Here is a 23,338-nt window from a genome sequence, read left to right as displayed (position 1 = left end):
TTCAATTGTAGAATCATGTCTTCAAATAACTCAAACAACCAATTCTCGTTACGCTCAATTCTCGACAAGGAGAAGCTGAGTGGGCCAAATTTTCTTGATTGGCAAAGGAACTTGCGAATTGTTCTCATGCAAGAGCAAAAGGAATATGTCCTTGATGAGGAAATGCCCGAAGCTCCCAATGTGGAGGTGACTCAAGCTGCCCTAAATCGATGGCAAAGTGCCAATCGAGATGTCAAATGCATCATGTTGGCCACAATGTTTCCTGAGCTTCAAAAGACTTTCTTTGAAAAAGAGACGGCTTTTGAGATCATTTCTGAATTGAAGAATATGTTCCAAGAGCAGGCCCGAACTGAAAGGTTTGAAACCCACAGGCAGATCCTTGAGAGCAAGCTCAAGAAAGGAGAGCAAGTCAGCCCACATGTACTCAAAATGATTGGATTGATTGAAAACATAGGAAGGCTTGATGCGGGGTATTCAACTGAGATGGAAATTGACATCATTCTCCACTCGCTGCACAAAGGCTATGATCAGTTCAAGATGAACTATAATATGCACAGCATGGAGAAAACCCTCACCGAGCTTCATGGTATGTTGAAGCAAGCTGAGCAAACGCTCAAGGATGAGGGAAAGCATGATATGCTCATGATTAAAAAGGGAAAGCCGTTCAAATTTTTGGGCAAGAAGAAGAAAGGCTTTAAGGGGAAAGGTAAGAAGAAAACTTTTCCGCCTACGTCTAAAGCTACCAAGGATAAGAAGGTAGCGTCTTCTAAATCTGATTCCGAATGTTTCTACTGTAAGAAGAAGGGACATTGGAAGAGAGATTGCCTCAAGTTCAAGGAAGATAAGAAGAACGAAACCGTTGCTTCTGAATCAGGTATATTTGTTATAGACTTGAACTTCACTAGCTTAACATCATGAGTATTAGATACCGGATGTGTATCACACCTTTGTTCCAATTCTCAGGGACTAAGGAACGCTAGAAGGCTAGAGAAGGGAGAGATTGAACTCCGGGTCGACAATGGAGCCAGAATTGGTGTCGTATCCGTAGGAACTCTCAGTTTGTCTTTGCCCACCGGGCTAGTTTTGGAACTCGATAATGTTTATTATTTTCCTAACATTACCAAAAACATTATTTCAATTTCGGCGTTGGACGCCAAAGGTTTTGAATTTCGAGTAAAGGACAAAGAATGTTCGCTTTATCTAAATAATGTTATATATGGTATTGCACATTCTGAAAATGGCCTTTATGTGGTTTCTTTAGACAAAAAAGTTTATAATGTGAATAATGATACCAAAAGAGCTAAGACCATAGAGTCAAATCAGACTTACTTGTAGCATTGTTGTCTTGGCCACATCAACATCAAACGCATCAAGAAACTTCTACAAGAAGGTGTTCTTGACTATTTCGATTTAGAATCGTTTGAGAATTGCGAGGGATGTCTATTAGGCAAGATGATTAAACAACCATTCTCCAAGTTGGGAGAAAGGGCAAGTGACTTATTGGGTCTTATACATACCGATGTATGTGGACCAATGAGCTCAACCACAAGAAATGGACATCGATATTTCATCACTTTCACAAACGACTATAGTAGATATGGCTATGTCTACCTCATGTCGCATAAATCTGAATCATTTGAAAAGTTCAAAGAATTTCAAAGTGAAGTTGAAAATCAGCTTGGCAAGAAAATATAAGCCCTTCGATCGGATCGAGGTGGTGAATACTTGAGCCAAGAATTCGATGACCATCTGAAAGAAAAGGGTATACTTTCAGAATTGACACCTCCAGGAACTCCACAATGGAACAGAGTATCTGAAAGGAGAAATCGAACCTTGTTAGACATGGTACGATCAAAAATGGGTCTTAGTGATCTTCCTATCTCTTTCTGGGGACACGCACTTCTAACTGCGACACTAACACTGAACCTTGCTCCATCAAAAGTTGTAAAAAAGACTCCATATGAATTATGGACGAAGAAACCTCCTAGGTTATCTTTTCTAAAGATATGGGGATGCGAAGCATATGTCATGAAATTGATTTCTGACAAACTTCATCCCAAATCTGACAAGGTTTACTTTGTGGGCTACCCAAAAGAAACCAAAGGGTATTAATTCTACAACAAATCGGAGAACAAAGTGTTTGTTGCTCGCGATGGTGTCTTTTTGGAGAAGGAGCACCTTTCCAAAATGACAAGTGGGAGGAAAATCGAACTCGACGAAGTTCGTGAGGATGAGCAACAAAATCATAATGACAGTCAAAGTGCTCAAACAACATCTGTTGACGCAGGTCAAAATCAAAATGTGCAAAGTCGAACCAACAATGCAAATGCTCAATCCATTACCCTACGCAGGTCTCAGAGGCCGAGATCTCAACCTGATAGATATCTTGGTTTAGTATTAACCGAGAATCAGGACATCCTGATTATGGATGGAGATGAACCGGCAACCTATAAGCAAGCGATGGCAAGCACCGACTCTGCTAAATGGCAAGAGGCCATAAGATTTGAAATGGATTCCATGTTTGAAAATCAAGTCTGGGACTTGGTTGACTTACCCAAAGGTTATACACCTATCGGATGTAAGTGGATTTTCAAGTTGAAAACCAACAAAGATGGAAATGTATTCATTTACAAAGCTAGATTGGTGGCAAAAGGTTACAGACAAGTTCATGGTATTGATTACGATGAAACCTTTTCACCAGTCGCAATGCTTAAATCCGTTCGAATCCTCCTAGCGATTGCTGCATATTACAATTATGAAATATGGCAGATGGACGTCAAAACCGCCTTCCTTAATGGTTATTTGGAAGAAACTGTGTATATGACACAGCCTGAAGGTTTTGTCGACCAAAAAAATTATAGGAAAGTTTGTAAGCTTAAGAAGTCCATTTATGGATTAAAGAAAGCAAGCAGAAGTTGGAATCTGCGATTCGATGAAGCCATCAGTAAGTTTGGTTTTATCAAGAATCCAGATGAATCTTGTGTTTACAAGAAGGTCAGTGGGAGTGATATCACCTTCCTAGTCTTATATGCCGATGACATATTGCTCATTGGAAATAGAATTCCGTTGTTAGAGTCTATAAAGGCTTGGCTTGGAAAGTGCTTCTCAATGAAAGACATGGGAGAGGCTCAATACATACTAGGCATCAAGATCTATAGGGATAGATCAAAAAGGATGATTGGATTGAGTCAGAGTACTTATATTGATAAGGTACTTGCTCGATTTGGCATGGAGGAGGCCAAGAGAGGTCACCTGCCAATGTCACAAGGCATAACCCTAAGCAAGAAGCAGTGTCCACAGACACCTGATGAGCGGGTAAGAATGAATCAAATTCCATATGCTTCGCTTATTGGATCTATCATGTATGCCATGATATGTACTAGGCCAGATGTATCGTATGCCTTGAGTGCTACGAGCCGTTACCAATCTGACCTAGGAGAGGCGCATTGGACTGCGGCCAAAAATATCCTAAAGTACCTGAAAAGGAACAAGGATAAATTCCTGGTGTATGGTGGTGAAGAGAATTTAGTTGTGGAAGGTTATACCGACGCAAGCTTCCAGACAGACAGAGACGATTTTAAATCACAATCTGGATATGTGTTCTGTCTAAATGGAGGGGCGTTTAGTTGGAAAAGCGCAAAGCAGAGTACAACTGCAGATTCTACAACTGAAGCCGAATACTTAGCAGCTGCTGAAGCAGCTAAGGAGGCTGTTTGGATTCGTAAGTTCGTTGGTGAACTTGATTTTGTACCCTCTATAAAGGGTCCAATAGCCCTCTATTGTGACAATAATGGAGCTATTGCTCAGGGCAGAGAGCCTAGGGAACATCAGAATGTCAAACATGTCAAGCAACGATTTCACATGATTCGAGAATGGAAATCAGAGGGTGAAATCAGAATTTGCAAAGTTGGAACGGATGACAATATAGCCGATCCACTTACTAAACCTTTGCCTCAAGTAAAGCACAACAAGCACGTTGAGGCAATGGGAATCAAGCATGTAGGAGACTGGCTTTGATTTCCTTATTTAGTGTTTTAGTTAATTTTGAGAAAAATTAATGTAAGACGCTAAGGAAAACCATTCAAGTTTTGGAGTAATATAAAATTTCATGTAATATTTTATTACTCCGTTATGCTATTTAATTGTGGTTTAGGATTAAATAATGAGTCCATTCGATTCTGAGAATATTCAAAATAGGGTATCAAGACCTGTCTTGGTAAGGAAACACCTATTAAGTGAACATTGAATATTATAATAAAAAATTATCCCTAATCAAGGTCATTTAAACGATGGGCGATTAATGACCGATTGAGATTAGTGTGTAGTTTGATTTATAGCACCGTTTCATGTGCTACAAGGACATTATTGTCATAAATCATTTGCACAAGTATTGGTTTAGAAGCATACTGGATCGACCTATGAGAATACTTTAAGAAATAAAAAAATTTGTCATAAGTATATTTCTCATTATGGCTATCGGAACCTATTTCCTTGACCATGAGTATTGTGAGTTCTCTTGTTTGAGTACTAGTTCGCTTTGATGTTGTCAAGCGTCTGCCGTAATACGGGATTATAAAGCAACACTGACTCGGGCAACTATGTCCTCTCAGTAAGAGAAGCTACATTACAAGTCTGGGAATGTCCCCCTACTAAAATAGGGAAGATGTCTTTGTTGTATACAAGGCCTCTCATAGAGCGAGACTGTAAAATGCATGGCCGTGATTGGATGGATTTAAGAAATCTCTGTTTATTGACAGTCGGACTCGGAATCGGGAAACACTTCTGGACGTAATAAGGATGACAAAATAAATCTTACCTTATAGTTCATGAAGAGACATTAAGCGACATAGTAAAAAGGCTGTACATAAAATGCGCACTTGTCCGGAAGGACAAGTGGGAGATTAAAAGGAATGGTGTCCTTCGAACAAGTGTACTATTCCGTTAGTGGGTTCAGAATTATTAGAAAGCTAATATATTCAGTGAGGTCAAGTGATCTGAATGCCTGGGTAGAGGCCGCTTCCGATCAGTAATATTAATGAATAATTAATATTACAACTTAATCTTGACTGAACCCTTCGGGTCACACCCAAGCATTCAACAAACCGAACCGACGAATTAATTCGGAAGGAATTAATGAGTCGACCGAGTAATATTTATTTAGACGTCGGAAATTCGAGCTTAGAGCGTCGAAACCGAGCGTCGGAAGTCGAGTCGAAAAATAGTGAAAGACGAGACAAGAAATAGTAATAAATCAACAAAAGACAAAAATACCCCTAGCATCGGAATGCCCTAGCAAACCAAGTGCTAAGGGCGTATGGCCTAGCATAGTGGCTAGCATGTGCACCAAGCCGAGCTTAGGCTGGCAGGTGCGTGCTAGCGTACCTCTGCTAGTATCGCAAGGCTAGGCGCTGCCTAGTGCGTGCTAGCATGCTAGGCACACCCTTGTGCGCGCAATGGCCAGCAAACCATTCTGCAACAAGCTGCAGCAGCTAGCACGCTAGGCGTGCAGCTCGCCACAGCTAGCAGCAGCATGGCTAGGCCATTGCTTGCTGCCTAGCAGCGCTGGCCAAGGCACAAGGCCAGCAGCAGCCCGCACAAGCATGCTGGGCTTGCTGGCCAGCAGCGCCTGGCAGCCCGCATGCGAGTGTTGGGCCTGCTAGGCTTGCTGGGCGTGGCTGCCATGGACAACAGCACATGGCAGCCCACCATGGCTGCCTTGGTGCTCAAGTGTGGGTGCCATGTGGCTAGTGTTCCTTGAGTGTGGTGGCCGGTTATGGGAGAGGGAGTGGGGAGCAAGTTTGGTCCCCCCCTTCTCCAAGTGGTCCTCACCTAACCACTCATATAAGCTTGCCACTTGTTGATTTATTACTAGCTTGATTATTAATTTTATTTTAGCTTTAAAATAAAATAGAAAAATCATACTATCCCACATTGATGGGAGAGTAAATGATACTCCCATCATTTCCTATAAATACCCAAGTATGGGCATTGGGAATGTGGCTTGAGTAAGAGTTGAAAAAGGCATCACAATTAGTGAAAACCTTTGAACTCAATATAATTACTCGGGTTTTATTAGTCGGGTCTTGCTAACCCCAAGACATTGGACCTAGTCGGTTTTGTTGGTGCGGGTGGACTTCGTTGGAGGTCTCCGTGTGAGCGGGACTTGAAGCTTTCAAGTAAGAGCTCATTTTGGAGCAAAGGACGCGTCAAAGGTTATTGGCTTATCTTAATCTTGTGATTAATTTAATTACGTTTATGGTTTTATTTATTGCGAGTGCGGTCTTGTTTTTGGGTTTGTTTTCGTGGTGAGTCGGACTCACCAAATCCCAACACTTCTGTACGGCTAAAATTTATCATAATTAAGAAAACGCGTGAAAATAATTGTTAGCGCCTGACGACAGGGATTAGCACCTGGCGCTAATGCATGGCGCCTGGCGCTAACCTGTTTTATCCTCGTCGAAACTCTGATTTTTTTTTTCTATCCGTTTGGCTGATTTTCTCTATAAATACCCTCCTAAAACCTCCGTTTTGAATCATAAACAATCATCAAATATCATATATTTTCTAATTTTCTTATTCTCTCTAGTTTTTAAGAACTTTTCTCTCTCTTTTTTTAACCACCCCTTTTGCATACAAAATTCCGCATTCACAAGACCAAGAAACACCTAGCATAATTTGAAGTTGCCTTCGCCCTAGACGTGAAACGTTTTAATTTGTGAGGGTTTGGTCCCAAATCTCTCGTTTAGTTATTTAATTTAATTGTTTTGTTTTATATTTTCCTTGAAGTTACTAACCTGTGTATTTTGTTATTAGAAAGAGATACGAGGCATCCAAGTAAGTGCTTTAATGGTTTTATTGATATTATAATATAGAAATCATGTCTAGGTTCTTATTATTATTCCTAGTGTCATGTTAGGGCGTTTTGGTCTTCCTAGTATCATGTTTAGGGTAACTTTAATATCAAATATGACAATTGTGATGCTTCCTATATTCTTTCCTAATACTTATGTTAGTATCATGTTAGGGCTAAAGCTTTGATTTTTATTGTTTAGTGACATGCTAGGGTTTGTTATTAATCTTGTTAGTATCATGTGTAGGATCTTGCTATTAATATTACGCTTTAACATGATTATGATAAATATGATTTTGATTATGATTAATGATTATGATCATTATTTTGATTGTTATTTTATTATGTTGCTTGATTATATTTATTATTTATTGCTTGATCACACCTTTTATGCATGTTTAAAGGGAATTGGTACTTGTAATCACGCTTATATTTGATAATTTAATAATCTTGTTTAAGGTTAATTTGATTATAATTCAAGTGATCGCCAATAATAGTTTTATTTGTGCATTAGTAGTCAAAAAGCGCACATGAATACGATCTGAATAAAGTAGAGGCCTATTACTAGGGCAGGTTTAATCTCTTTTAGGTTGGATTTGTACCTTCATCCCCGAACTGCAAGTCATGGTCCCAGACCTATTGGAGTTAACGATATCTTGGATCGTTAAGGGGTGTAACCTTCACCTCTTGAACGATTTACAACTTCCTAAAACTTGTTGGCGACTTTTTTGCTCTATCTTCTTTCCCTTTGGACGCCACCGTACTTAAGTGTATGATCACAGTGGGGTTGAAGCTAGGGATAATGCTTGAAATATTCCCTACAGTTTTTGGTGACTCCGCTGGGGAGGATTTCTATTTTAATTCCTGAAATTTATTTTGGCAATGATTTAGAATGTTTGGATGAGACTCGAAAAGTTCTAAGTATTTCATGTGCGTTATTTTGATTAACATTATTGTCATATGCATAAAAAAATCTCATTGGAAAGACCATCCGTAATGATTTAAAACATAGGACTTTTTCACGTAGGAAATTTGAGGAATATCTTTCACAACTAGGATCGAAATAATGCTGCGTGAAACTAGAAAATTTTATCGAGCACAGAAAGCTGCTGAGGCATGTTGGAACTAGCGTCAGGACACAAAGTCTAGCGCCACTGATTTGACTTTAGCGCAAGGTGACAGCTTCTGTCGCCAGGAGCTAAAGCCGAATCGTTGGCGCCGACCTCTGTTTTCTGGCGCCAAGTTCTTCCAATACCGAGCCAGAAATATGTGTTCTTATTTTGACCAATCTTTAGCTCTGTTTGCTCGATCCTACTTCCTGACTAAGTTTTTCTCACTTTTCTGAAACCTATATGTGTTCTACATATGGACATAACCCTCTGGGAATTCATGCTCTATCTAACTGATTGAATGCTCTGTGGAACAAAGGGTACATACGAGAATGTTGAATTCACCAAACCATGGAAGCGAGTTTTTCTAAACTCGCGGTGTCCCATCCACTCGGCCAACCCTTTACGGTAAGGCTTCCGCGCGGTGCATCCGGACAATTAACCATGGACCCTCTTTTGACTAACATATATCCTGAACTTTAGAGAATTAGTGCTATGGTTAGGTTGCAAACTCATTGCATCATGTTGTGACTACTTGACGAATTGTGCATTATTGGTTGTGCATCCTCTATGTGTTTTTTCCTAACCGTTTGTTTGACTTGTGGTAAGATTAAATAAACTGATTTATGACTAAAAGATTTATTCCTAATTAATTAATTAATTAACTAGAGTAATGTAAGTCTAATGGTTTAATCAGAGTTGACTTAGTACGACTTTAAGCATACCCTGTAGAGTAATAATACCGATAGAATTTCCAGATCAACGTTCCAGTAAGGGCGCCAAGATTAAAACTGCAGCGCCACTCTGTGAAGCGTAGCGCCTGGCGACAGTTATGTCGTCTGGCGTTACACTGCAAAGAGAGGCGCCAGTCATGTCGTTTTGGCGACAGTTCGGTTTATTGCTCGAGTCATCACCTTATGTCTAATTGAATAGTTTTCTAGTCAATTCAGTTAATTTTTACTGGTAATAATAACGTGTCAAGTTATTAATCGAGTCAAAGCACTAAGTCCCATAGTCTTACACAAGAGTCAAACCATGTCACTTACACTCACCACATAAATCACACACTAATGCACACTTTGACCATGTCTAAGGGAGTCTTTTATGCGCGTATTTTCCGTCATTTTTAGGGGGGTAAGTCGGATATTAATCCTCCAATTAAACCACTTGTCTGAACCCTATACTTAACTCCCAAAAATGTACATCTTTTATGCGCGTATTTGCCAAAAATATGCACCCTAATATGCACCCTATTTTTTCTTTTTTCTTTTTCAAAACCCGTAAAGTCAAAGTCAATTTGAGTCAAGTCATTAAAATAAAATGGTTTAATTTACAGCGCGTGGTCATGAAAGGAAGGGCGTTTGATCAAAGACAACTTTTTTATTCAGGTTCAACTTTTCGACAAACCGATCGCTCGTAAAAGGAAAGCTAAGACAATAATGGCAACTCAAGAGGAAGTTAATGAGCTCCGGAATCAATTGATTACTGTGACTGAGGCGTTAAAGGTTTTAACCCTAAAAATCGATGATCCTGTGAAGCAACAACAGATGGACCTCATGCAAGAAAGTCTAAGCAAACTGTCTAGTCACTATAAGTTTCAAGGAATTAGCTCACAAGGGGTCTCGGTGGACAAGGATCTTCTTCCGCAAAAGTTCAATGCCAACGAAATCCTGAAATTAAAAGCGACTGACAACCCTTATTTTCACCTAAGAGCCTTCGAAACAATACTGAGCATTAAGGGTATTGACAAGAAGGTGTATCCCTCTTTGTTCTCTCCACCTCTTGAAATCGTTTGTTAATAATGGTTCTTTTCCCTTGTAAAAGATAGAACCTCTACTTGGGAGTTTGTAGTAAACGCTTTCATTGATAGATACAAGTGCAACATTCCAGTTGAAACAGACTACAGGGAACTTGAAATCCTCTAACATTAGGAAAATGAAGGTTTCACTTCTTTCTTCAACAAATGGAGAGAAACCTCTTCTAAGATGATTGAAGTACCAAGTGAAAAAGAATCTGTGAGGTTGTTCATCAAAAACCTTCAAGAGAAGTACTTCAAGCATCTCAAATACCTGAATAATCTCCATACCTTCAAGGCCGTCTATGACATTGGAATCAATATTGAACACGACTTGGCTAACCTGAAAGCTGCTAATAGTAACTCCAACAGTGGCTGGAAAGGCAAGAAAAACGACAATCCTTCTTCTTCCAAAACCACCCACTCAAACGACCTGGCTAAGCTGGGAAGATCTCAAGCGAGCCAAGGAAAAGTCAAAGGCATGTAGGAACGCTCGCATCCAAAAGAAAACAATCCCAATGGATCAGTATCCTCTTACACTTAATGGACAATTCATAAAAGAAGGAGAGGACTATCCATGCTACGAATTTCCCGAACCTTTTTTCGTAAATGGCATAAGGCAACCGGGATTCGAAATTTTTCTAGATTGCTATTTTCTAGATGAAATCCCAACTCCTATCAAGGATAAAGCACCCCAATGCTTTGACTTTAATGTCATGGGATTACTATTTAGGCGAGAAAAAGATGAGCCGACGTACATAGAGGATAACTCCTCGCTCATCCAAACGGTCCTCATTACGACGGGGCAAGGACCGAAGTTCAAAGAGTCGTCTGAGTCAGATTCTTTTCCTATAGAGTCATCTAAGTGTTTAGTTGTAGCACCCCCTTCTTCTATCTCTTCCCCTAGAATAGTTAGCAATCAAGTCCCTGAGGACATATCTCTTTTCGATGTAATGATTTCTGAGTTTAATAGTATGTCTTCTTCCCCTTGCTCCTCGTGCTTTTCTTTAACCCAAGATGACGAGCATTGCTTAACTAACAATGAAAATGACAAAGAACTTATTAAAGCAATGAAAACACTTGAAAAGAAAACACCGATAATTGAGGAAACTGAGACGGTTGATATCTCAAATGATTCAATCAATAAAAGAGAAGTTAAAATCGGATTAACACTTAATGAACAAGAAAGAACCGATTTAATCAATCTACTTAAAGAATTCATCGATGTATTTGCTTGGTCGTATGAAGATATGCAAGGCATTAATAGAGAAATAGCTCAACACACCATACCACTAATTCCAGGATTTAAACCTGTAAAAAAAAAGTTGCATCGAATGAAACCCGACGTAGCTCTTAAAATTAAAGAAGAAGTTCAAAATCAAATAACTGCAGGTTTTATCAAGGTATCCAAACACCCCGAATGGGTCGCCAACGTCGTCCCAGTTCCAAAAAAGGATGGAAGGGTAAGAAAGTGTGTTGATTGTCGAGCTAAATAAGGCAAGTCCAAAGGACGACTTCCCTTTACCATACATCGATATTCTAGTAGATAATACAGTGAATCATGCACTTCTCTCGTTCATGGATGGATACGCGGGGTATAATCAAATTCTCATGGAAAAAGAAGACATGGAGAAAATAATCTTCATAGCACCATGGGGTACTTACAGCTACATGGTAATGCCATTCGGGTTGAAAAACGCGGTTGCAACTTACCAACGAACATCGACTGCCTTGCTCCATGATATGATGCACAAAGAAGTTGAATTATATGTGGATGATATGATTGTGAAGTCAAAAGATCTCCCAGGCCATAAAAAGCCTGAGAAAATTCTTCGAAAGGCTAAGAAAATACAACATGAGGTTGAACCCATCCAAGTGTGCTTTTGGAGTCACCTCAGGAAAGCTTTTGGGTTATGTCATAAGCTCTAGAGGAATAGAGATATACATAACCAAGATCAAGACAATCATGTCAATGCCACCGCCAAAAACCGAGAAACAAATTCGAGGATTTATTGGCCGGTTGCAATACATAAGCATGCTCATATCAAAATCGACAACAATATGTGAACCAATATTCAAGAAGCTTAAAAGAATGTACCAGTAATATGGGATGACGAGTGTCAAAAAGCCTTTGAAAAGATCAAATCCTATCTCGCAAATCCTCCCGTATTGGCACCAGCACTTCCAGGAATACCTCTTAGGTTGTACATAACTTTCACTAAAGAAACAATGGGAGCCATGCTCGCACAAGAAGTAGAAGGCAAAGAAAATGCAATCCACTATCTAAGTAAAAAGATGCTCGAGTATGAGGTACGCTATACACCACTTGAGAAATTGTGCCTCGCATTAATATGGGCCACAACCAAGTTAAGACATTACATGCTCGTGCATACAGTCTTTGTAGTTTCCCGATTGGATCCACTCAAATATTTATTCAAGAAGTCTACACTCAGTGGGCGCATATCAAGATGGATAGTCAACTTAGCCCAGTTCGATGTAAGAATTATGCCTTAAAAAGCTATCAAAGGATTTGTGGTTTCAGATTTTCTAGCGGACTTTCCAATAGAAGATTCAATGCCAATACACGACAATGAATTTCCAGACGAAAACTTGATGGTCACGGAAGATGATACTTGGACCTTATACTTAGATGGAGCCTCAAACCAAAAAGGATGTGGCGTTGGAGTATTAATAGTATGACCTAAAGAAGAGCATGTTCCAATCTCTATAAAGCTAGATTTTGACGTTAACAACAACGCTGCTGAATACGAAGCACGTGTGATAGGCCTTGAAACAGATTTGGCATTGGGAGTGAAGAAATTACGAATATTCGGGGACTCTTTATTGATCATTAATCAGATCTCTAAGAGATGGAAATTAAGGAGCGAAAGTCTAGCCCCTTACCAAACATATCTGGAAACTCTCACTAATCAGTTAGAGAAGGTGGAATACACGTATCTACCTAGAGAAGAAAATCAATTTGTTGATGCCTTAGCAAGACTAGCCTCAATGGTTAGGATTCCTACGGAAATCAAGAAAGTGCCTCTAACTATAGAAAAAAGGCATAAACCGGCTTATATTCAAGCTATAAAAGATGTTGAAGTGACCCAAGATGAAGAAGAAGAAGAATAAGAACCGTGGTATACAGAAATAATTAACTATGTCACCAAAGGAGAATACCCTCCCCATGCTGACAAAAGAGCAAAACGAGCATTAAGACTCTTGGCTTCCCAATACGTACTCATAGACAACGAGTTATGCAAAAGGGTACGTAAGGGTCGAGCTCTCTTATGTGTAGGAAAAAAGGATGCTCAAAGAGAAATGAGGATAGTCCACGAAGGCATTTGTGGAACTCACGTAAATGGCAAAATGCTAGTCCAAAAGATAATGCGAGAAGGATACCATTGGACTACCGTGAATAGGGATTGTCATCAATATGTAAAAAGATGCCCTAATTGCCAAATCTACGCCAATTTACAACATGTTCCTCCATCCCTACTCTACACTTACACTTCGCCATGGCTATTCTCTACATGGGGAATCGACATTATTGGTAAAATCACTCCCCCGGGAACAGGAGGTCACGAATATATCCTAGTAGCAATTGATTACTTCACAAAGTGGGTCGAAGCACAATCATACGTAAACTCACTGCAAAACATGTAGCACTCTTTATCGAAATAAATATTATTTGTCGATATGGAGTCCTACATGAAATGATAAGTGATAATGGAACTCACTTTCAAGCTGAGTGTGAAAAATTGTTACAAAAATATGGCATCCAACATCATCATTCTTCTCCTTATAGACCTTAGGCAAACGGAGCAGTCGAAGCGGCTAATAAAATTTAAAGACTATCATTGAGAAAATGACAGAAAATTACAAGGATTGGCCTGACAAACTCCACTTTGCATTATGGGGTTATCGCACGTCAATTCGCACATCAATAAGAAATACGACATTTTCCCTCGTTTATGGAATGGATGTCGTACAACTTATAGAGTTAGAGATACCATCTCTACGCATTGCATTAGAAAGCAAACTCGATGGAATTAAATGGACTAGGGCGACATATGAGGAGCTAATTCTACTTGATGAAAAACGACTATAAGCTCTACATCATACTCAATGCTACCAAAATCGTATTGCTAGGCATTTTCATAAGAAAGTCAAGACAAGAAACATCAAGGTAGGAGACTTGGTGTTAAAAGCATTAAGAAAGAATGTTTTAGATCCAAGAGGAAAATTTAGGCCTAATTGGTCTGGACCCTATATTGTCAAAACAATCTTGTCAGGAGGTGCAGCAAAATTCACTAATATCGATGGCAATGAGTTCTCGAACATGACAAATCTTGACCAACTTAAAAAGTACTACCCATAATTACTTGAGTAGGATACTCAAGAGAGTTACGTTTGGCCTGATTCCCTAAGAAAGGATACGTACGCAACCCTTCACGGGTGTGGCCACTTTACTTTTTGCAAACCTCGCATCCCAGACTTACGAATAAATTTGACAGAAACTCAACGAAACATCGGCGTCACAGAAAGAGTTTTGTCGCCAGACGATTAACTCTAGCGCCACACGACAATGTCCATCGCCGACGCAAGACTGCCGTAACAGGCGCCTGTTGTAAAAGAGCGGCACTATTTTTCTGGGAGTTCTTTGGAATATTTCGGTGATTTTTGGAAAAATTTCGACTTCCGTACTCGAAAAAATTTCTGGAAAATTAAATTTTCAGTTTTCATTGCTTTAATAAATTAAATTTAAAGAAGATGATTTAATTCAAAAGCTGAAATTTCATTATTAAAATAAACTAACAATTACATTTTTGATGGAATTTAAATAAAGCTTAAATAAATTAACTTTAAATTTAAAACTAAGTCTAATAATTGAAAGTTAAGCAATGCTTTAATCTTTTTTCTCTTTCTTTGATGTCTTCTAATTTTTTTCTGTATCCACTTCATCATCCATAACTTTAGCTAGTAGGCATCCTTTAGAGGACCTACATTCAATTTTGGAGTAAATAGTTTCTCCCTTAGCTAGGACCCCATTTTTCTTCTCTACCCAAACCTTCTTCTCTTCAATGTCAACTTTTCTCTTCCCTTTATCCTTCGTAGAGCTTTTCTTCCTAGGCATTGTAGGTGTTTTGAACTCAACCTTTTCACCCAAGAGTTCCTTAACGGGAATCACTTTGTCACCTAGACGACTCTTCACATCAGTTTTACTCTGATTTTTCTTCATGTTCTTTTAAGGTTTCTATAGAAGCCACTTCTTTACATCATTGGGCAAGGAAGGAGGAACCTTATGGGTAATCACTTCCCATAAAGGTTTATCGCTCTAATAAGCATCAAATTTGTCTATTTCTTGAGAGACATGAAATTCATAGGGACGACAAAGATCCCCGGAAGTAATTGTTTGAAGTAGGTCGTACTGTCTTTTTATCCTGCAGGGATAATAAAAAGTCATCCTTGATAAACTTGGAAGACGACAGAAGGGTTGCTTGTTGATACCAACCATCTTCTCTATTTTCCACCAAGGGATAACCCACTTGATAGTAAAGTAGCAAGAGTCAAAGATCTTATTCCATTCATGGCGCCCCATCTTAGAGAAGCGTTTCTTCCTTCTCACAAAGCAATTTGGAGTGTATTTTTCAACATTGTCTGGAGGACTAATTAATTCTAGTCTTTCCATTAGCCACATTTGTAAAAAAAATTCAATGCAAATAAATTAATATTACTATACAAAAATATATTTTTGATTTCTGTAATTAAAAATATTATTTTTCTACCTGTAATAAAATTGGAGAACCCCGAAAAGGTGCTTTTGGATTTTTCCTTAATTCATCAAGACTAAGCATAGTCTCACCAACAATTAGTTGCATTGGATTTCTCCCAGATTCAATATGCTCCTAAACAGTTGATATAATTTATTGACCCTCATTAGCTCTACCACTAGTGAGAAGATATTGATTAAGCATGCAAAAAAGAAAAGCTCTTCTTCTATAAACATGAAAAGACTCAGAATAAGGTCTATCAAAATAATGGCGAGCAAATTCTTTCAAATTAACTATGCTACCATCTACTATATTTGTTAGATCTTTGTCTTTTAAATTAAAGAAGCGCTCAAAATCCTTATAATAATATTCATTTATTCTATGGATTACTGCAAGATCTAATGCAGGGAAGCCTAAGATAGCACCAAATTCTTCCAGCAAAGGGCTAATTTCATCACACCCTAGTCTAAAACAATGAGTATCCACATCCCAATGTTCTAAGGCGGTATGAATAAAGTCTACATCAAGATCTACCCCCTTGACACCATAAATACCCCCCATATGAAAAAATCTAACTCTTTTCTCTCCTTGGCAGTTAGAGACCGACACCATTCATGAGTGAAGTTGGTAGAACTCTTAGAGACTAAAGACATGATTATTATTTTTTCAAAAGCTAAGGTTATATTTAATCTTCTGAAATTATGAAGAAAATCGGTTGAGCAAGGGGCTATATATACACAAAATCGGCATAGTTTCAATCCGGAAAGGATTCGGAGTCAGCGCTCATCAGCGCCAGACGCCAGACCCTGGTGCCTGACGGTAGAGCTAACCCAAAATGCGTGGCGCCAGATGACGCTGACGTGTCTTATCATACAAACTTTTCCAAAACCGCGTTTTTTTTTGCTTGATTCGAATCTGAACAATGACTTTACGATCTTTTATTCCTTATATACCCTTTTTCTAATTTTATTTTTCTTATTTTTAAATTTTATTTAGACTTAATTTTTATGTTTTTGTAAATCCAATATTTTTATTTTTTTCATTTTTCTTTTTGGGGGAGAAAGTAAGATACCCTCCATCAATAATAAAAATGACGAAATTTTTGCGCAAAATTATTAATTATCACAATTCTTAATAATTGCGCATAATTATTAATTGCGCAAAAGTAAGATACATAAACATGCACATAAAAATAAAAATAATAATAATTAAATGTTAAATAAATAAACTCATAGTAGTATGTATATACAAACATGTCTAATAAATGATTCTAATAAAGGCAAAGTTCTATACAAAGTCAAAATTAAAAAAAAAAAGCACAGAAATAAACTACGGCGCCGGAGGACGTACGCCCATCATGTCATAAAACTGCGCAGTACGAGGAGTAACCTCTTCACCAGCTCCAGCTTCAGTCTCCTCGGGAGGCGGAAAACTCTGCTCAGGACCCGTCCACCCAAGGTCAACCTAAGGCTGAGGTTGCGGATGCTGCTATGATGACGAACTGACCTCGTACATCCCACCAACTCTAAGAGTCGAGGTAGCCTCTCCCTGGCCTACCGGCGCAGCGTGGGCACCCTCAGATGAAGAGCCCGAGCCCTCTAACGCCTCGGTCCTGGCAGACTCAGAACGACCACCCCGACTGCCAGAACTAGTACGACGACGTCTCGAGCTAGACCTCGCCGGGTCTCTCCGCACCTCAAGTCTTGTCCGGGTACGAGAAGGAATGGGCTAGTCCTGCAAGAAGAAACTAAGTCAGAAACAATCAAAATAGATGTAGTAATGCAAAAATAAGAAGGGAAACTACCTCCTGAACGGCGTCATCGCGACGACACGTAGCCACATTCCTCATCCGAACGAAATGGCTCTGGAAGGCATCTATACACCGTGCCATCTCCGTGACCACCTCGCGCGAGAACTGTCAAGGAAATAAAGTCAGTAATGATGCATAACATACATGAAAAAAATTGCAAATAAATAAAGCTTACCCGAGTCTGGTGACGAGGAATCGACCGCTCCACGAAGCACTCATCCTCAGGAGCCAGAGGAATCATCTCCTCGATCGGCCTGTATGTCTCCTGATAATGGATGGACATACGAGGTGGCACAAACTCAGTAGGTCCAGCCTAACAAAATCAAATCAAAATCAATAAAATATTACTTGGGGGCTACTTAACAAAAGGTAAAAGATGAAAATCATACTGCCACCTCCTCAGCCAGTACAGGGAATGGAGCTAACAACGGCAGTAGCTCCTCCTCATAGCACCGCCCAGAGATCGTATTAGATTGCCAAGGGGTACCAGCTCTCTCTGACATGTTCACCAACCACGCGCCATTAAACATATGACGTGGCGGAGAAGTAGGAACGACGAAAGTGTCTGAGGAATGCTGAATAACAACCCTTTCTCCAAGATATACAACCGCTCCATATTCCCCTAAGAAATAGCAACGCTCAGCGGTATACTGTGTAGCTAACCCAGGGACAACCAAGTTGATCCACGGCCGGTACTGCACGACAGGCTCCTGCAAAGAACGCCTATCAGATAAGAATCTACCAAAGGTAATACAAAAGTATTCAACTATGCAAAGAACCATACCAAGATGATCTGGTCTCGGACATAAGCAGTAGCAATCCCAACGCGATGGCCTCCCCAACAGGTACTCACTGGAAACCTGCGCGGCGACGGTCTCGCCGGGGCAATTGAGGGAAAGTACTCGTAGAACCAGATCTACAAAAGGCAAAAAATATCAGCAAGTGCTAACCAAACCTTATAGCTAAACTTTATGGGAGACAAAGTATACCTTTACTACACTCCGAAAGGCGGACAGAGCGATGTTTCCCGTGAAGGACTGGTCCCGACACGAATCTCATAACACTCGAACAAAGTCAGCATAGGCCAAGCTGGCCCAGTCATAAGTCTCGATCAAGTGTAGATCATCCTCGAAAGCCACCGCTAGAGTCGAACGGTAAATGCCCTTGTCGCTGAACTGAGTCGACTCTATCTCGGCACGAGCCCGAATAGCAATCGGACCCAATAGCTCCTCAACCTCAGGAAAAAAAACGCAGATCTCGTTGTCGAACGGCAAAGTAGCAGAACTAAAATCTTGTCCCGTGATAACACTGAGGTCGGTCGGGGTTACCATCATATCACCCCAAGGGAAGTAGAAAGTGTTGTTGGGGTCCCAAAAGAACTCCACCAGGGCACGAGCCAAGTGCTGACCCCCACTAGAGGCATTCATGGCCTCCGAGGTCTCAAACAGTGCAGTCAACCCGTAAGACTCCCAGCGAAGTCTCACCTCTCCATTAATGCCGATGTACATCTTGTACAGGTCGCCCTGGGTATCCCAGCTTGAGCCGTGGTATCGCGTACTACCAACCGTGATCCCACGTTGCAACCTCTCAGAATTATGGTGGACGGGGGAGAAGTACAAAGTCTTCTCATCCCACTCAGGGAGGGGACCAAGAGAAGTGGACGGGTCGGCGTCCTCCTCTAGAAGCTCATGCTCCCGTCGTGCGTCTCGGGACCGTGAAACAAAACCTGGCTGTCTAGCCATGCTACATGGTGCAAAATCATCATAAATTAAGGTTCTATAGTATTTAAGGTTCGCCTAGCCGCATGATACTATGTTCGCAAAAAACAGAGTACGTAGTACTAAAATAGAGCACAATTTCAAATTGTGCATACACGGCATTTTTTAAGCATCCAAACAATTTATTGAAATACTATGGTAATTATTGTAACAAATTGGACAAGAATTTCTAGAAAAAACACCAAGAACAAGCTACATTGTTTTCCCGACTTTAAGAGGTCCAACAATGGTGATTTGTTCATTTCTTCACCAAATTGAGTCAAACAGGTCTCAAATTACTCCCAAGGCAATATTTAAACATAATAAGCAATTTCATGGCATAAAATTTGACAAACAAAGTGAATTAAGCAATTCAAGTTTCGAATTTTGATTTGCAAAATTCATCAAAACTGGAGTGAGTTTGGAGAAAACTTACATAGATTGGGAAAGTGGATGAAATAAGCTTTGATTTGCAAAAAACCTCTAGTGAATTTGGTTGAGAAACGAGCAAGAAAGAGTGAATTAAAGTTCACGGGCGATTCTCGAGCAAAAATGAGCAGCAGTGAAAATGACGAAGAAAGGGGTATATATGAAAATCCCGATTCTAGCGCCAAGCGATAGGCTTTGGCGCCAGACGATAAGGTTTAGCGCTTGGCGCTAGAGCCGTATATGTGGTGCCAGCAGAATTTTAGCGGCGACAGAATGTTCATCCACTTAGAGCAGTTATTTCAACCTCTTTCAGCAATTTTGGGTTCCTTGGTACGCCAGTTAGCCCCTTTAAGCAATTTGAAATTATTTAGTAATCGACTTGATTACAATTGCAAAAAGTAATCTACCTGATGAATGATCGTCTCACTTAGCTTAAAGCGCCTAAGCATTGGCTCATCGCAAAGCACCGACATAATGTTTTATACAGCAAAGGCACCGACATACTGGTTCATAGTTCAGAAGGCACTGACATACAGGTTCAAAAGCAGCAAAAGTGCCGACTTACTGGCATAGCGGAAGCAAAGTTTAAGCGAGCTTTTACAGATCGACAAGCGTGGACCTTCGTTAATTTTCCTCGGAATATTATCGCAACAAATGAGGATAGCTTCAGGCGAGGATATCTTCGGCAGCGTTCCCTAGCTTGCGGAGACTTGTCACAAACAACTAGGGGTGATTTCAAGCGAAGTTATCTTCGATCGTGTTCCCTAGCTTGCGGAAGATGGTCACAAAGTACTAGAAGGTGGTTTCAAGCAAAGCAATCTTCGATGGGGTTCTCTAGCTTGCAGAATTCTATCATGGCAGAATTGGAGGCAGTTACAAGTGTAGTAGCCTTCAGGAGGCATTCTCTACCTTGCAGGAGGTCATCAAAACAAATAACGGGATGACATTCCCTGGCTTGCGGAAGGTTATCAAAAATACAACAATACAACAACAAATCGGTTACCTTCAGAGACGTGTGCTCGACGGTGCAAGATACACGTGTCTTAAATCTTTTATCTTTTTAACTAACGCTAGTTTGCAGGTATCGGTGTTACAAGAATGATTTAGGATCGCCGAACGTTCTTAATTATTCTCCGTCCCTATCGTTACTTTGACTTTTGTTTTCGAAACTTGTGTTTCTCCAAACTCAGTCAAAGTGGGGGCTTCTGTAGACACCTATTTGTGTCTCCCCAAAACTAAACCCGGTGATGAGTAACTTTCGCGTCGAATCATAATCGAATGAAGTGAAAGTGTGGAAAGTCTAGTGTTGCGGATAGTTTTTAATTTTTTTCTCTTCTCTCTGTTTTTGAAAACCTATTTCAAGAAAACAGCCAATTCAGTTTGGTTTGGTCAATATAAAAGTTACAATAATAGTGTAGTTGGATGGCGCTTGAAAAGAGCTTTCCAACGATATATTATAAGCCCAATTCCGATGAATAATGAGGAAGTTATGGCCAAATTACTAAACTGGGCCCGGTTTGATACTTATATGCGGCCCAATGATCTAGAGGAGGGCCTAATATGGATTTATCATTCCTCATGCAATTAGAATTGATTTTAGTCTTCTAGATTTTTCTAGAAGGTTCTTTTCATTCTTAATTCAATTAGCATTGATAAGTTGACTTTGGCTGACTTTTTAGAGTTTTAATCAGAATAAAAGAGTGTTTTTAAGGAAAATACAATTTTTCCCTTCTGTACATCTAAATTTTATCAGAGTTAAGAAAACGCGTGAAAATAATTTTTAGAGCCTGACGACAGGGATTAGCACCTGGCGCTAGCCTTAGCGCCTGGCGCTTACCTGTTTTATCCTCGTCAAAACTCTGATTTGTTTTTCTATCCGTTTGGCTGATTTTCTCTATAAATAGCCTCCTAAATCCTCCGTTTTGAATCATCAAATATCATATATTCTCTAGTTTTCTTATTCTCTCTAGTTTTTAAGAACTTTTCTCTCTCTTTTCTAAACCACCCCTTTTGCATACAAAATTCTCCATTCACAAGACCAAGAAACACCTAGCATAATTCAAAGTTGCCTTCGCCCTTGACGTGAAAGGTTTCAATTTCTGAGGGTTTGGTCCCAAATTTCTCTTTCAATTATTTAATTTAATTGTTTTGTTTATTATTTTCCTTGAAGTTACTAACGTGTGTATTTTGTTATTAGAAAGAGGTACGAGGCATCCAAGTAAGTGCTTTAATGGTTTTATTGATATTATGATATAGAAATCATATCTAAGTTGTTATTATGATTCCTAGTGTCATGTTAGGGCGTTTTGATCTTCCTAGTATCATGTTTAAGGTAACTTTAATATCAAATATGACAATTGCGATGCTTCCTATATTCTTTTCTAATATTCATGTTAGTATCATGTTAGGGCTAAAGCTTTGATTTTTATTGTTTAGTGACATGCTAGGGTTTGTTATTAATCTTGTTTGTATCATGCGTAGGATCTTACTATTAATATAACGCTTTAACATGATTTTGATAACTATGATTTTGATTATAAATAATGATTATGATTGTTATTTTATTATGTTTCTTGATTATATTTATTATTTATTGCTTGATCACACCTTTTATGCATGTTTAAAGAGAATTGGTACTTGTAATCACGCTTACATAAGATAATTTAATAATCTTGTTTAGGGTTAATTTGATAATAATTCAAGTGATCGCTAATAATAGTTTTATTTGTGCATTAATATTCAACCAGCATAGATAAACAGGTTTAGGGTTAATCCTAATGATTGCATGTTAGTCAGAAAGCGCACATGAATACGATCAGAATAAAGTAAAGTCTTATTATTAGGGTAGGTTCAATCTCTTTTAGGTTGGATTTGTACCTTCATCCCTGAACTACCAGTCATGGTTCCAGACCTATTGGAGTTAACGATCTCTTGGATCGTTAAGGGGTGTAACCTTCACCTCATGAACGGTTTACAAGTTCTTAAAACTTGTTGGCGACTCTTTTTCTCTATCTTCTTTCCCTTTGGACGCCACCGTACTTAAGTGTATGATCATAGTGGGGTTCAAGCTAGGGATAATGCTTGAAATATTCCCTACACTAGGCTAACATCATGGACTAGAGAGAATCCAAGCAAGAAGTTCTTGACATGCAAGTTTTATGATCCCAAAACAGAAACAATGGGCTGTAAGAGCTCTGAGTGTCTGGATGAAGAAGATGGGACTGATTGGCAAAGGGATGTGATCAACCAATTTATCCTTGACAAAAAAACTGAAGAAGGGTGAGATAAGCTCATTGCAAAAAGAAGTTAAGGATCTTAGTGGTTAGAGAAGGTGCTTGCTCACTGAGAATGAGAACCTTAAACTGAAGTGCAAAGCTCTTAGTGGTAATAGGAAGACATACACTAAGCAAGGGGTGCAGAACAATGGTGGGTTTGGCTGTGTTTTTGTGGGTGTTTTCAGTTGTTAGAGTTGTTAGTTGTGCTTAAGAAAGCTTAGGTTAGTGTAGGTTCTATCTTAGTAGTTTCAGTTTAGTGTTATGTTATTTGGTTTCTAGTGTTATGTTAGTAGGTTAGTCTACTCTAATTAAGTCGACATTTTAAAACCGTAAACTCTTCAAGTATGAATGAAAAACACTACTTTTATGAGACAATAAACATTAGTTTTCACCATTGCATAGTTAAGTACTTTATTAATTACAAAAGGTTGCAGATTGAATGCATCAAATTCCAATTCTTATAGACAGTTAAATACAAACATTTTTCAGAATTGACTAATACCAAAGTTTAAGGTTTACACAAGGAATTTAAACAGAAA

This window comes from Chenopodium quinoa, unplaced genomic scaffold (assembly GCF_001683475.1).
Source record: "Chenopodium quinoa cultivar QQ74 unplaced genomic scaffold, ASM168347v1, whole genome shotgun sequence".
NCBI lineage: Eukaryota > Viridiplantae > Streptophyta > Magnoliopsida > Caryophyllales > Amaranthaceae > Chenopodium > Chenopodium quinoa.
Note: the sequence above shows the minus strand (reverse complement) of the source record.